The sequence below is a fragment of the Panicum virgatum genome, chromosome 5N, assembly GCF_016808335.1.
Source record: "Panicum virgatum strain AP13 chromosome 5N, P.virgatum_v5, whole genome shotgun sequence".
Classification (NCBI taxonomy): Eukaryota; Viridiplantae; Streptophyta; class Magnoliopsida; order Poales; family Poaceae; genus Panicum; species Panicum virgatum.
Window position 1 is genome coordinate 54,706,269 of NC_053149.1, and position 16,699 is coordinate 54,722,967.

The 16,699-nt window shown below is 45.7% G+C and overlaps 1 long non-coding RNA gene across 3 annotated transcripts; it reads right to left on the reverse strand.

Moving 5' to 3' along the window:
- Positions 1 to 10,402: 10,402 nt before the first annotated feature.
- LOC120672566 lies at positions 10,403 to 16,059 on the reverse strand. Of its 3 annotated transcripts, none has more exons than XR_005674202.1 (8): positions 15,155 to 16,059; positions 14,519 to 14,709; positions 14,309 to 14,415; positions 13,672 to 13,777; positions 12,732 to 12,842; positions 12,586 to 12,658; positions 11,981 to 12,395; positions 10,403 to 11,540 (listed from the first exon to the last, which is right to left on the reverse strand). It is a non-coding gene; the product is annotated as an uncharacterized LOC120672566 (long non-coding RNA). The 3 variants fall into 3 exon arrangements; XR_005674201.1 differs by having other exon boundaries at positions 10,403 to 12,018; positions 12,127 to 12,395; positions 15,155 to 16,058; XR_005674200.1 differs by having other exon boundaries at positions 10,411 to 12,395; positions 15,155 to 16,057.
- Positions 16,060 to 16,699: the final 640 nt, after the last annotated feature.

A 16,699-nucleotide genomic window follows, 5' to 3' on the forward strand; every position in this document is an offset into this window, starting at 1 on the left:
TCATTTATTTCCCGGTAACTCTGCCACCAAGCAAGGGCTGGTCCCCTTAACTGCTGTACTGCGAGCAAAATCTTGTCTCTGTCATCTGCATGGACCACTTCGAGCTTCATTTCAATCTCTCGCAGCCAATCATCTGCCTCAATAGGGTTATCAGATCCTCCAAACTTAGGTGGCTGCAAGTGGTTGAAATCTGCAATTCTGCTGCCATTGCCATTATGATGCATTGCAGGTCTATTGTTGCCAAGATTGCCTTGAGCTTGAGCTGTGAGAGTGGTCACAAGAACTTGAACGAGTTGGCTCTACTGCTGTAGTATGGCTGCCAGATCAATGGGTGCTGGGGCACGGGGAGGTGGCGGCGGTAGGTGTCCATTTTCTGGTGCTTCTGGGGCTACATTCAGAGGGGCCTGGTTTCTCGGGTTGACCTCGTCATCGTCTTCCTGAGCATGGAGTCCCTGGACTCGGCTCGAACGACGGGACATCTGCGGTCAAGGAGGGATAAGGTAAGATTAGGTGGCTCTCCTAATTTATTGCTGGGGTAGATTTGTATATATATAATAGCACACAACACAAACGAATCATTCAAGCACCACACAAGCATTCATTCAAACAAGCAGGGATACATGACACGACGGATTACAATAACGCAGCTCAACTTTTAAGGGTCGGTCGGGACGACTCGACTACTGAACCCTACAACACGGTCTTCGGGGTCACAGTTTCCGGGATCCCGGGGAGACGCGGGAGGTGTGGGCGGCACTGATTCACAAATCCTCCTGCGTGGTTGGGACGAGGAACACAGCGGGATTCCCTCTAGGATTAGCGGCTCCACGGCAGTCCTGGGATGGCGTTCCTTGCGCTTGGCACGGTCCACTAGGTAGACACCCCTAAGGAGCTGACTGTGGCAATCTGCCTGCTCCCTAAGGTTCTCTTTGGCCACGGCAAGGTGGCTTTCAGCTTCGGCTGCTCGGGCTTCTGCTTGGGCTACGGCCAGTTTAGCCCTACGCCAACGGGACTCCGCTCCCTCAGCACGCTGGATTAAATCTCTCACATGCTGATGCAGTTGGTCGCACAAATCGTCGAGGCTAAGAAAATAGCCAGACATAGCGACAACTGTGGGGTTCTTCTTTGTCCCTGCGGGGCTTTCCAGTTTGCGGATCCTTGCCGCCCAAGCAGGACGGCTACGATCCAACGGTGGAAGTACTTCATGGGAGTGGAACCCAAGTGCCATTCAAACATCTGGCACAGGTACCGCAGTGCCTTGCGAGCTGCAAGTTGAATTGTGTCAGGCATACGGGCTCCAGTGGCGGTGACGCTCCAGGGTTGCATCTCCAAGTACTTATCACTGGCACCAATATGGATGATGACCTCACAGCTTTCGGTGCTATGCTCCATGAACTCGCGACCCACGTACTCCGGTTGTTCCGGAATACCAAGTCGCACCGTGGCAGCATAAAGCACCCTGGGGAATCCATATTCGTTGATGCAGTAGGTGGTGGTCCAGTCATCCGCCATCTGACTTACAAAGGTAGGGTTAGCATAATAAGGATAAAGTTTTAAGGAGTAATAGGGTTTCAAGGATTGACCATACTAGGGCTCCTACGGTCATCATTACTACCGGTGCGTGTCCTACAACCAAGCATGGCTCTGATACCACCTGAAGCGCCCCGACCCAAAGATCAATGCTAAACCATGTATTAATTACCGAATAGGGTCTCCGGCATCATACATGTTACATCAAGTGGAGTCCATAGTCATACAGAGCTTTATTCAACATGTACACGAGGGATAAAGCGACAACACAGAGCTACACAGAACAACCATAGGATAACGACTAGCATGACGGCATAGAGGACTAGCTCTTCATCCATCACGGCTCCACTCGATCAGCTTGGGTGCGGACACGATCTACTCGCAGTCTTCTGGCACAAAGTCAGGATCCTCTGGAGAAAAATCAACAAGGGTTGAGTACAAGAGTACTCAGCAAGTTCCACCTCACCCTACGGGAGGGGAATGACATGCACGACGCACATTAAGCACAATGCATTAGCAATGCAACTCATGGTATGCAACTCTTCCCGACACAACCCACAGTTGGTAGCTCACTAGTTGTTAGGACCACACCGTAGCCTGTCCATACCGTGGACACGGACCATTCGAATGGATTATACACTCTGCAGAGGTCGTACACTGTACCCACACGCTCGACTGCCCGAACGGACAACCGACATAGCCGACACCCAGCCGTGGTCACGCCCCAGCCCGGCCGCACAAACCGTCGGGCCCTGACCCCAATGGTCTATACCCGTAAACCATCCCTGCGACCGTCAGGCTATCCAGTGGGATTAGGCTAAGTCCGGCCCATACCGGAACCTGTGGTCGTACTAAAGTAAGCTAAGTGAGATATCAAAACAACTCGGTCCTTATGGTTCACCAGGGCAGCAACCATCCCTTAACATGTCAACTCGAGCCTACCACCACGGTAGCACTCACCTGTCAGTCTACCACCACGGTAGCGCCGGATCCAGCATACCCAACTGCCCTAGACTCAGCCAAAACCCTTCATATCCTAGTCTCAACTCCGGATATGCATAACTACTCATATGCATGTATGAGCACACTCAATCACTCAAGTACCGGTATATGTAATCGATCCTAAACCAGGGTTACAACTAGACGTCCTCACATGGATGCAACCGCTCACGTAGGGGTCGATGAAACTTGCCTTCGCTTACGTACGCGTCGGCGGCGGCGGCTTCCTGCTCGCGGTACGGGTCTTCTGGCTCCAGCTCGCGGTATTGGCCTTCGTACTCCTTGGCAGGCTCCTCCTCGGTCACTTCGTGATCTACGGGTGAAAACGGCACAACCGGCAAACAAACACAAGCAAGCTATAAAATAAGCTCAAATGGAGATGAAAATAGCAGGAACAGATAGTATATGATCTGAGGAGAGTTTAGGAAAAAGAGTTACGTGAAAAGAAGTTGATATGAAGGAGATATTGAGTTTACAGTATTGAGGTGAGGCGGTTCGCGCGGCGGAGAAAAAATCTCGGCCGGCACTGTCTGCGACGACCCCGATTTATGGCGAGGTGGGTGCCGCCATATTTGCATGACGGGTTATTTAATATTGTGAGCACTCTTGCCGGCTTCCAGGAAATAGGGTGAGTCATGACGGGTCATTTCAAGGTCAATGGTGTGGGTACTCTGTGGCTTCCAGGGGATGATGAAGTTATGACCAAGGAGGTAGGCGCTGTCATGATTGTCTGGGAATTATGGCGTGGTACGGTGACTCGAGAGGCTTCTATGGAAAGAGATGAGATGATTTTTGTCGTAGGTGCAAGCATGCGTATGCTGGTTACTGAAAGGAACGAATGTACTAACGCAAGGCAAGAGTATAAAATAGCTTGCCTAGTAGTTATGTAATACCTCATATAACGTTAGTATTATTTTACATTACTAGTTTAATTATAACATAAGTTTTATTTTAGTGATTGTTGGAAATTGAGGTGGCCCTAATTCCCACTAAGTTGAGGATTTACCCCTATGACACACCAACTCACTTCAGAGTCGGTCAGCTTCTAGTTACTTAGTGTACCGGTTCCTTTTGACGACAGAGCCGCCTTTTGCTTCCGGGAGGCAGAGCCTACCAACAGATGAAGCTGGCTTCCGGGTGGCAGAGCCAACCTTCGATGAAGCCCAGACCCTTTTGTGATCCCGGGTGGCAGAGCCAACCTTTGATGGATCACAACTTATACACTAAGTACTTAAATTTAACCGGGAGACTAACACTTGTAAAGACACTTACCTTATTGGAGCAATAAAGTTACAAAGGAACACACACCTTTAAGTGGCTAGCCTAGCACTCACCCTTCTAGTCCTACCACAACTCATCTACCTTGCTCATGGATGGATGCCATGGCAAGGAGGGGGGCTCTATTTATAGGCCAAGGGGAGCCATGGTATTAGGACAAGTGTCCTCCTTCTAGAGAATTCCAAAATATTCTAACATTTTCAAAATTTTACTTATTACCAATTCTAGAGTACTCCATGGAAAATATCTCACTCTTGCTTAGTGGAGAATATTCTAGAGGGTTGCCTTGCATTTCTTTCAATAGTGATGAAAACTGGGATGTTACAGAATCATTGCTTGCTTTAGAAAATACTAGCATAGTGCTCGTACGTTGCTACGGGTAATATAAGGCGTGCTCCAACGGCGCCCCGGATAACGCCCCCCACCCTACGTAGGGGGGCTTTGGGGGGAGCGAGTGCTCCAATGGCTCCCCCCACAGCTCCCCCTACGTAGGGGGAGAGATGAATCTCACTCCACATATGGGGGGAGTTGAAACTCCCCCTATATCTCTAATCACACCGTTTCTTCGCGATATTAATCCTGTTTGAGCCCTGTAACACGATGATAATGTGTATTATGGTAGTACAAATACTGTATGTTTTTTTTAAAATTCAAAAATGTTAATTAAATAGTTAGTTAATAAGTGATAGTATATAGGGGGAATAGATATGGAGGGAATGGTTGGAGAGAAGGAGTTATAGGGGGAGGAATTTTTTGGAGGGAGGTAGTAAAATATAGTAAATAGTACGTTTGGGGGGAGTTGGAGGGGGGAATGGTTGGAGAAAGCCTAATAGATCTACGTAGCACCACCAACTTTGTGTTCATTCACTTCATGTACAAGTCGTGCCGTGATCGTGTTCCGATTAGGATTGTGTTTGATTTGCCCGGATTCCGATTAGGATTCTGATTGATTTGTCCGGACTCAGATTATGATTTTAATTAGACTTGATCATCCGTCGGGTCTGATCAGCTCACTTCGGGTTCCGGGTCTAAAAATGTTGGCCCGCGCCCAACCCATGACATGGTCGGGTCGGGTCGGGTTTGGGTTAGGTCGGGTTGGCCCATATTTTTGTGTGTAATTTTCAGGTTGGATCTGGTTTTTGAGTTTCGGGTCAAATATTTCGGTCCGTACCCGACCCGTCACTTGGTTGGGTCGGATTTTTTCGGGCGGTTTGGGTCGGGTTTTGTCGGAGTTTTTACCGTCAACCTACCTAGGGATACCTAAGGTAGGAGATTGCTTGGGGATAGATCTCCGAATTTGGAAGTTGAAGGTAAATGCAAGGACACAAGACACAAATTTAGATAGATTTGAGCTGCCGAAATAACGTAATACCCTAGATCCTGTGTGGTGATTTGGTATATTGCGCCCTGCGCTGGAGTGTTATGCTCTGTTGAGCCTTCTAGCTTATTCCGATCTAGGTATCCCGCCCTCCTTTATATAGTTCAGGGGGTGGGATACTAGTCGGTTACAATATAGGAGTTTTAGGAGGATTACAAAGTAGAGTTCTAGTAGGATTACAGAGGAATTCTAGTAGAAGTCCAGTTTATTCTATCCTTATGGGTATCCAAAATCTTTCTCACATATATGATGTGTGCACAATTTCGTGGGCTCGGGTCTGACTGGTTTATCGGATCGGGTGGCCCGTGATCAGGTCTACTTCCGATTGATAGACCAAGGAAACATTGCTTGTTTTAGAAATATTCTAGCATAGTGCTCATGCATTGCTACGAGTAATATAATAGATCTATGTAATGTTCATTCACTTCATGTACATGTTGTACTATGATTGTGTGAGATATTCGTTATCCGTGTTTCGATTCGGATTCTGATTGATTTGTCCGGATTCCGATTAGGATTCGGATTGATTTATCCGGAGTCCGATTAGGATTCCAATTGACGAACCAAGGAAACAATGCTTACTTTAGAAATAGCAGAGATAGAGAGTACCGATAAGGCAATTATGTCCTTACATTGCTACGGACAGAGTTGGTGTAAGTATCGGATAGGTTTAGTTATCCGTTCATTAATTCATAGAGATCTACATGATCAAGTCATGGATTGAGGTCTAATCCAACTCACATACAGGATGGACTAAGTGTAGGAATTTGGGGTAGCAAAAACAAAAATTTTCTACCACATAAACTAGGATTACTGCAATTATAGATCACAGGATTACCACTAAACGCGCAGTTGCGGAACTTCTGTAGCGCGTCGGTGTAATGCAGATGGAAGCCGGCAATGCAGTTGCGTGAACCACCTCACGAACGGCTCGTCCTTGTGCAGCAAGCGCAGCACCTCCACGAAGTCCACACGTACAGGAAGAAGCTTCGCTCTCCGGATTGCTAGATCCGCAAGAATGAACTAGGGCTTATGCGCTGGACGAAGAGCAGGAAGGAGAAGGGGCGCAGGTTGTAGAAGGGTGCGGCTAGGGCTGCTTGGATGCCCCCCCTCCCCTCCTTTTATAGCCCTGGTGGGCGCCCCTAGATGGGCCCTAGTGGGCCCCACCTTGGGCGCCCCCTTCAGGTGGGCTGCTCTAAGCCCCCACCAAAAATTCAACTCTATGGGTCTCTCAAGGCCCATTAGTGCATCAAAGCCCAGTCTAATTTGGATCTCATCCTCATTAGGTTTCTGGCCCTTAAGTGTGTGACCCTATGGGCTCACACGTGAATAGACATGGCCCAGTACTCCTGCTGGCCACTAGTTGATAGCGGTCTCTAGCAAGACGTGTCAACTCCTAAGCACGCGCGAATCATATCTGTCAAGCCGTCACAATTTTATACATGATGTTCCCTTTGCCTCACGATATTTGGTCTAGCTTGAAGCCGACCACTCTTTCTCGATCCTGTGATTCGGAATCCTTGGTTAACTCTTAACCCCAACATGGCCATGCATTTCCTGATCCGAATCACTCGAGGGGCCAAGAGATATCTCTCTCTTGTAGAGATGGGCAAATCCCGTCTTGACCGACTATGTCTCACGGCATGCTTCTTGACAGACCCGAAAGCCACCTTTATGACTATCCTATTATGGTGCAGCGTTTGATGGCTCCTAAGTAAGTCGGTTCACATCTTGACTACATACGACGATCTGAGGTCTTAGGACACAGCGTACATATTGTGTAATGAGACATCATCATCTTATGTTGGGTCAGTTCAGTCTCATATCTCACATCTTGACTACATACGACGATCTGAGGCCTTAGGACACAGCGTACATATTGTGTAATGAGACATCATCATCTTATGTTGGGTCAGTTCAGTCTCATGTCTCACATGAGCCCACATTATTAGTTTGACATCCCCATGTACATGACTTGTGAAACGTAATCAATCAACTAATACATGTGCTAGTCTAATATTCATGTGTGTCCTCACATGAACTTCGACTAGGAACACTTTAGAATATTCATACAAGTAAAGAGTTTCAAAAATACTTCACATAAGCATTAATCAATACGAGTTGTCATCCATGAATATTCAAGTAACACTTTATTAATCATGAATATAAGAAAATATGATTGTCTCTAGGGCATATTTCCAACAGTCTCCCACTTGCACTAGAGTCAATCTAGAATGTATCTAATACTCATTGCTCTTATGTGCCTCTCATGCTTGGGCTGTGGAAGGGGTTTTGTCAACGGATCTGAAATGTTCAGATCCGTGTGTATTTTGCATATCTTGATCTCACCAAGATCGATGAACTCTCGAATGAGATGAAATCGCCGCATAATGTGTTTGCTGGCGACGTGGATGAGCAGACATGGTTGGGAAGAACACTGTCTGCACTGCGAGGACGACGCACCACGCCGGTCAGCAAAATCATCGTCACAAGTCGATCGGAGAAGATTGCAAGTTTTGGGACAACACAAGCTCTCGAGCTGAAATCTCTGCCTCGAGAAGCCTACTGGTACTTCTTCAAGACGATCGCGTTCGGGAGCATGGGTGCAGAGGATCAGCCGGAGCTAGCATCTGTGTGCATGGAAATGGCGGACCTTCTGAATCGATGCTTCATATCGGCCAATTTGTTCGGATGCCTGCTGAGAGCCAACCCTTGCTATCAGTTTTGGCAAAGGGTTCTCAACGGCAACAGACAGTACATCCGAATGCACTTCGCTTTGGTGATCATCCTTGCGATCTCCTACTGATGAATGGTCGGCCGATATACCTTTGGAGATTACCCAAGACTGATACCGTGGTCACAGCTTACCATACTTACCAAACGTGTTCATCCCAGGAGCATGATGTCCCCAAGATAACCCTGAATGAGTTGCAGGTTGGAAGTGCAAGGCCTCGAGGGGAAGTTTGAGGTCGTGGCTTGGAAGTCTCGCATACCACCCTACTACAGCTACGTCCTGAGTTGTCGGGTGCAGACATTGTCGTCGTTCCTCCGTGTGCCGCCCATGAACAAGCAAATCCAGCACCGGCAGCCACGACTGAATTCGGTTTGAACTTTATGTTCATGCTGTATAGCTCTGTATGTTCTATCCATTCAGAGATCAGTATAAAGCAGTAGCAACACTTAGGTGTTCTGCTTTGTGATCATATGTGTTCTTCTCTGTAACAGATTAGCAGCAACTCGGCTGTTATTTTTCTGGAAGTAATTCCAAACGCAGGATTTTAATATTGAGGCATGGGTGTAGCTTGCTAGAAGTTCAAATCTAAAGACCCTTAAATCGTACTCTGCTCTTTTTTCTACCCCGTGTCTGAACCCTTGAATAGTATTGTACGAAGACCATTGGAATTTCAGAAGGCTTCGTTGACCTGGGGAGATCAATGTCGTCTATCACGGCGGGTCAGATGTACCTCTTTAGAGCAGGTCTAATAGTTGCGGCTGCTACTCGCCTCCAGCCGACGAAATGACGTATGCGAGGGTGATGGGACCCGCTGCCGTAAAGGTTGCTGCTCAACCAATAGGAGTACGCGGAGGCTTCTTCGCGCCCTGCGGCCGGCGCGTCGTGAGTCTCCCATTCTTTTCTGTATGTTTGTTTCTCTCTCCTCTACGTAGATATGTATCAACTACTCACCCATCATAATACTTGCTCTTACGTGCTTCTTTTCAACCTTCGTCAATACGAAGGTACTTATTTGGGGTCATATTCCAAAGACAGCGTTGCACAAAGCCCAAATAAGTACCAAAATTCGTGGGAAGCTGGAAGCCCCGTGCTGTGGAAATCGCGCATATCCCCGTATCACAGCTACTCTGCGACGTGTGTTGAGGTACCACAAGATATGATGACCACGAAGAAGCGATCTCGTTTTTTTTAAGATTATACATTACAACTCAGACGCTCAAAATGTATGCACACTCACTCCTTTATGAACAGAGTCATATTCCAAAGACAACATTGCACAAAGCCCAAATAAGTGCCAAAGCTCGTGGGAAGCTGGAAGCCCCGTGCTGTGGAAATCGCGCATATCCCCGTATCACAGCTACTCTGCGACGTGTGTTGAGGTACCACAAGATATGATGACCACGAAGAAGTGATCTCTTTTTTTTTAAGGTTATACATTACAACTCAGACACTCAAAATGTATGCACACTCACTCTCTTATGAACAGACGTACATAAACACTACCTCTATAAGAATCTTAGAAGACTAAGCCAGCAAATTCTCAAGAATAATAAAATTAAATCACTGAAAGCATAATACCGTTAAATTCTAGAATATTCGCTCCCTTGAGGAGTCGGACCCAGGACTTGAGGTGCTACCGAGGCTAACGTTGGGTGAGTATTGCGAGTAGGAATTCGTGGGAACCCGTTTAGATCCGGCCAGAGGTGTAACACGCAGTGGGATTGCGCTTGAGAGAGGTATGGGTGAAGCGGTGGTTTAGACAGATTCAGGTTTGTAGGAGAGGCAGTCTTGTGTTTGTATGTTTGGATCTGCAAAAATATTGTCGTATTTAAAAACAAACATTCTTTTCTTTGCAGGTAATATACTCGGCTACGCATTGGCTTCATATTTGAGCTACCCTTCAATAGTCTAGTTTCCAGGAGGTGCATGTTGCGGTATCTCGGTTCTTGGAGCGGGTTGCCAATGCTTTTTAACCCGAGCATATGGATGACGGTCTAATTTTGTATTAGGTTGTGTGCCGTTTGGCATAGGTCGGGAAAGTTTCAAATCGTTGTATCACTTTGATGTAACTTCTTAAAATCAGTAAAATTTCCCGTTTCCAAAAAAAAACTTTCCAGAATAATTCCCTTTTTTTGGACTTGTGGTTAACTTTGCATTCCGTTAGACTGGATCACCATTTTGTATTGAACTAGTGGTTATGCACGTGCCCACACACATGTTAATTTAATGGTTTTGCACATTTCGAGTTTCATGTTTAAAACTAATTCTATTTAACTCTACGGAGCTACATAATATATTCTATGGTGTAAGAGTTCCACCAAGGAGACAAATCAATCAAGAATATATAAATCACAAAATTCAACAAAATAAATTAATAATTAATAACAATAATAATGTAGCATAAAGAACTTGTCTCAATCCATTAATGTTGATTATTGATTGATACGGGAATTTAAAATATGGCCAACAGTAGCATACAAGACTTTAAAAATGTAGCAAGATCCATCCATATTTCTTGCTCAGATTAGTCATGGTCAAGCCTGCCAATGTTTGAATCCAAATGCATGTGCAAAGCAAGTGACCTGCAACTAACGTAGTAGAGCAACATTATCTGTGAGCAACCTATTGGTGAAGAATACCCTTCCGAATGAAGTATTACAACAGCCCAAAGAGACGTTTCATTCGTTCGTTTAACTTTGGACAAGCCATCCCATCAAACACAATTACAGGATTGTCTAGGCTACCCTTTACACCTTTACTGCTCAGTTTGTTTGTTCAGACGCCTAGCCTTCGGTCATGAACTGAAGGGGATTGCTTGACCGCGCACCTCCATCTAGTTGCTCCCCTCCAGCCCTCGTGTCCTTGCTGCCGCCGATCCCGTTTCTCGAGCGTCTTGTTCTGGGATCTTGCGGTGTCTTCAGCTTCACCCTTCAGCTCTACGCTCTGTTCTCTCACCCCCTATGAGTCTACACCCTTCGGATTTCACCTCCGGAAATTACACGTCAGCATTAACATACAGTTTACACACGAGGAAAAGATATTCAACTTCATAGGAGTTAGATAATCAGAACAGAATAAGGCATACTGAAAGTGATCAAGCATACTGGTATGTCTACTGTACTAATAATTTTGTGTAATTAGTTAGCAATATGTCTACCGTTCTAATTTCTCCTAGACCTTTGACAAATAAAACTCGATGCAATGCAGTTAATCTCTTCATAGATCTTTTTGACATCCAAAACTTGTTGCAGTAGTAAAAATAATATCTTCTGGATGAATCAAATTTATTAGCATTGTGCTGCAGCCTAACACAGTCTTACTGGGAATAAACTGCAGATGCTAGGATTGAACATATGGACAAATAAAGTAGTGCATATAATTCCATAAAAGCAAAGATTGGTCAGGTATCCAGTACTCCATCAGCTGATAGTAAAGTTTAGACTTGAGACAGAATAAGTAACCAAATTTTGTAAATAAAGGCAGAAAACAGGAATGTCAAAAATTACAAAGGAGAATGAAACACTGTTAGTGATGTATATCGCATCTGCAATACTTTGATCTTACTTTAAGTGGATTGTAAAGTCCATGCTTTAGGCATTTAGATAAACTCTCCCCAAATGGCTGCAGTAGGAAAAAAATAGCACATGTTGCATAAGAGCATACTTGACAGAATCAGATTGCATAAGGACTGCATTGTAGCCATATTCCTTGAACTCGTGAGCTCTACCATGCAAGCATTCTAACTGTGTCCTTGACTGTAACAAAAATAACTTAATATTGGCATATAGTATTATCAGGTAAATCTCTTAGAACAGACATATTGGAGCTCATGTACGGCATTCAGCTTGGTACATACAGCAATAAAAAAGCTGAACTTAATGAATGAAAAAACACCCAAAGGAAAAAACCTCCATATATATATAGAGATAACTTAGCTAAGGTCTTAGTATTTAACCCCATCACTAATACTCTTCCTGGCCCAATCACAACCCACCTCTAATTAGCGGAAAATATCAAAGCATTCATTAAATCGAGAAGAGAATAGAATAATCAAATCAAACCTGAAATTAGTCAATCCTGCTGCTATCAGTGTGGAAACCTGAAATTAGTCCAAAAAAAGAACCATGAGTGAGCTCCCAATAATTTATGCTAACTTGATTCTGTGATTTACATGGCCCCAAAGTAGAAATATTTTCTTCTCGAGCACCTCAGCCTTCTTCTCCAGATCTTGGAATAGCAGGAAGAACAAACAGCCTTCCTCTCCAAATCATCTTGGAATAGCAGGAAGAACAAACAGGAGGTTGAACTCAATGCTGACCATGGCATGCATGTTAACCCATTATTTATTAGCACAATTCACAGAACCTGCAATGCTCCACACGGTTGTTGCTCTTAGCAGCTTGTACTCATGATGACCACGGCTGAACCTGGAAGCCTCTGAAGGACTGATCAATTAGTTTGTAAATATATTGAAACCTGGAATAGTAGTAGATGATCCTATATCAGCACAATCTTTTGTAAATAATGAGAAGACCTAAATGCATTGGTTCCCACGAGAATCGGTATATCCAAGCAACTTGCCCATGAACATGGTTTCCTTTCAACAGATCAATTAAGAATGACCATTGCAATGTGTGAATGAAGAAAAGATTCTATTTGTTCATACCTTCTTCTCATAAGCAAAAATATGTATTAGAACAGCCGTTAGGAATGAATGATGGCATCGTTATGCCACATATCTGAAAAAATAAATTTCTGTAAGAAAATTTAGGGAAATTGTGAATTTACCAACAGGAAGACAGTTCTATTTACCTTGAACTATTTCTCTACTTTAGCCTGCTATTTTTCAATCTTCCTACAGTACTGTGATGGAGGGATCATTGTCGGCTGGAGCGGCGGCCGCTGCGCGATCCTCGGTTAACTCTGAAAAGCACACCAAAATAAAAAAAATTCAGAAGAATGAAAAGTGTTATAATATGCCGGCCTCGGTTAATAGTATTCATAGTTGTGTCCTAACCAAAAATGGTTAAAGAATGCAGGATAACCAATCTATCAGGACTTCTGAAAATGTCACTGAATTACTCTTTTTACTTGTCCTAGGGAAGATATCATATATCATCATAAAGCCTGAGGGAAGTGTTTCAACGTTTTCAGTAGTAATTGCTCTTTTTACTTTTCTGAAAATGAATAGGACATGAGAGATTGCCGGTTTCAATCTAGATGTGGATGTATTTTCTGAAAACACGCCCAGGAAGAAATTGATATCCTGGATTTTCAATTAATTTGGACCTGCAAGCTGGATCAAGAAGCGCACAAAAACTGGGTTGAAATCCTGCCTTTAGTTTTAAAAAAAAAAACTGGGTTGAAATATGATCCTGATCCATGAGATTATTCAAAAGAGACAATGCCTAGCAGTACATGACTAACAGTACAAGAAAACAGAGGTTATCCTTTTCTAGCTTAGGTCATGGTCACGCAAAGACTAACACATAGATGCCATGGTCAAGCTCTCTCCATTCTATACATGGACAACTATAGAAACTGTATCCCAAGTCCCAAGTTTGCAAGTTCAAAATATTACTGGTATAAAATGGATTTGGTTTTATAGCAATTGTTGTCAGCTCCAGGTCCAGCTACAACAATATAAATGCTATCATCAATCCTACCTGAAATCTGGGGATCATGTATACAATATGATCGGGGTGCCCTCTTTGAGAGACACCTTCCTTAAAAATCACAAATAGTCAAATACCTCAATTTTGCTGGCTGTTTCAGAAGGTTCAGCCTTCCTCCTCACTCCTACCTCAAGAAGAAGAGTATGTCAACGCCGCTAGCACATGTCCTTCCCATCATTTGCCCTGTATCACATGAAGTTGGAAGATTAACTGATTGATGCACCATGTGTGAAAGCTGATATTGGTTCCATAGAATCCTCACTAATTTGAGTCAAAATTAATATGCACACAGTCTGATATATTTATTAATATAAAGACAGCACAATATGACATTATACATAAATTTTATAAATCAATACTATAAAGAGAGAAAACAACCAGTTGTCCTACAAGTTACCAAAACTGGGTCTAAACAAACAAGAGTGATATCACCACCAGTCATATATTCAAGGTGCATAGTTATTCAACCATGCACCACATGCATTCATGTCATCTTAGCAATAATTACCAGAACTGCATCTAAACCAAAAAGATTGCTTTATCCACTACTCATAGCAATCAGAAATAATTAGTGACATATCATTCCTCTAGAAAATTACATAATATCTGAAGTACACTTGAACACTGTCTTTCTGAAGGCTGGAATGCATACTCTTTTTTTTTAGAACTACATGCACGGAGCAATACACAAGACGCAGGTCGGCAGGTGCTTACCTCAAAACGCTCGGATCACCACCAATCTTGATGGCAGTATTGAAACCACTATCACATGAACCAGATCATCCCATGGAAACTTCAAGTAGCTCAAGAGCACGGATGATCTAGCATCATATTAAATCCGTCAAACCAATGCAATCGAGAATGACATTTCACCAAATGGTTCACGTAAAATCGGGGACGATCAGGCGACGAAGAGAAAAACACCTATGGTCCTGCGCCGGAGGAAGGTGGCTTGAGCACCACCCGATCCCGCGGCTATTGAGCTGCCTCCGCTGCCAGTATTCGGTAGCGGCGGTGCCAGTATACGTGGAGTTCTTGGTTCGTCAATATCCATGAGAAGAGAAAGCCAAATGAATTTACACAATCAGGTTATGCCGTGAAGCCTAGGCCTGACGCTGAAACATCATAGGAAACAGATTAGTGGCCTAACTAAACCAATCATTCCAAGAACACCAGCACATCATGTGAACTCCCACGCAGAGACACCACTTAGTCAAAGTCTGCACAATCTCATAAATCCTTTTTATCAACATCAAGATGGGATCCCCATCAGCATCTACCAAGAGCCACAAAGACAAACCAGCAATTGATGCATAGAGACATGATGAATCATTACAATGCAGCAGTCATTTCAGAGAGACAGCAACTGTGCAATTAAACATTACAACAACTTGTGAAAATGCAATACAGATTGCTTATCTGAATTCAATATAAGTTAACACAGATTCACAAAGTAACAGCAAAGCGAGATGCTAATTGCTAGAAGAAGCATCCAGAAACCAACAACCGACTTGCTCTAATCATCGCAGTTTTGCTGCCAAATGGGAGTCGGATTGGTACCTGGAAGCTCCCGACTCCTTAGTTTGTGCTCTCTAAGAGCAGAGAGAGCCATATGGGCGAGATGCGCTCAGGTTCCACGGAAGCACCATGGGGAGTCGCGGTGAGGAGGGCGGCGTGGCGACGTCGTCCGCAAGGGCGGCGCGGTTGGGAGGGTGGCGCAGCGACGGCGTCCGCAGCTGGGCGAGATCGTGAGCGCGCGGAATAGTCCATGGCGTTGCAGGTCCGAGTGTGATGGTGAACGTGGCGCCGACGATGAACGCAGGGCCGACGGCGAGGACCTCGGATCGGAGCAGATCGTAGGGAGCACCGGCTCGTTGCAGGTCAGAGGCGTCGGCGAGTGCGGCGGAGAGCAGGGGGGTGCAGCGGTTAGGGCCGGCGGGGAGGCGCGGCTGGGACATCGGAGCAGGGTGAGATCACGAGCGCAGGGGAGAGCATGGGCCACGAGTACGAGCTCGAATCCGAGCCCCTGAGCTCCCTGATCGGCGGGATCTCTCCTCCGGCCGCGCCCGGATCGGCGACTCGGAGACCTCCGGATTGGGGATCACGAGATTGGGAGAGCTGGCCCCGCGGAGAGCTGGCGGAGGAGGCGTGGCGTCGGCGCCCGCGGCTAGGTGGAGCGCAGGCCGGAGTGATGGTGTCCGCGGCGCGGGTCGGTGGCGCTGAGCTGGCGGCGGAGGAGGGCGTGGGTCAGCTTGTGCCCCAGCTCAATGGCCGCCGGACCCGGGTCTTCGGCGCGGCGGTGGAGGAGCTCTGCCGCGGCAGTGAGGAAGGCCTCCGGTACCGCCGCGGAGATCTGGCGGAGGAGGGGCGTGCGGGTGGGCGTCGGAAGGGGAGCGAAGGGGAGGGAATTGGTGCGGCAGAGAAGGAAGGAAACGGAAGATAGACCAGGATTGACGTGCGGGATCGGGGTGGGTACGGGCGGGCGGGTAAGGGCGCGCGCGGGTGAAAAAAAAACAGCGATTTCTGGAAGGGTTAGGTTTGGTTAAGCATTAAAATCTTTCCTGTGAGTCTAAAAAATACTTTGTGAGAGGAGTGGGTGTGTTAGAGTGGATGAGAATTGTTCTTAATTCTTTCATCCTTTATAGTATAGATATAGATAATAATTAGTCTATTGTTGACTGTACTTGGTATATGCTTATCATAGTCTAATCAATTATGAGGAAGCCCGTCATCCCATCCTAATAGCATCTTCAAGAGGATAGTTATTTTTATATCTCTATTTGGCTCTCAATCTAACTCTGTAAATATATTCCTCTCCATATAAAGATGTTTACTCCAACAGACTCTCTATTTCCACTTTCCAAATCCCAGCAACACCCTCAACTCTTCTCCTCCTCACACACACTGCCACATGGGTCTCACGCATCATCCTCTCCCCCTTCCTTATCCTACTCGCCGGCCTCCTCTCTCTCTGCTCCTCTCTTCCCGAGGACTGGCAGCCCCGGCCGGTGATGGGTGGTGCCGGCCCAGTGCCTTGACGGCCAAGCTCCTCTCCTCTCATGTTCCGGCCCTCCTTCTTTCCATCTCCGGCCTCCCAGGCCGGCC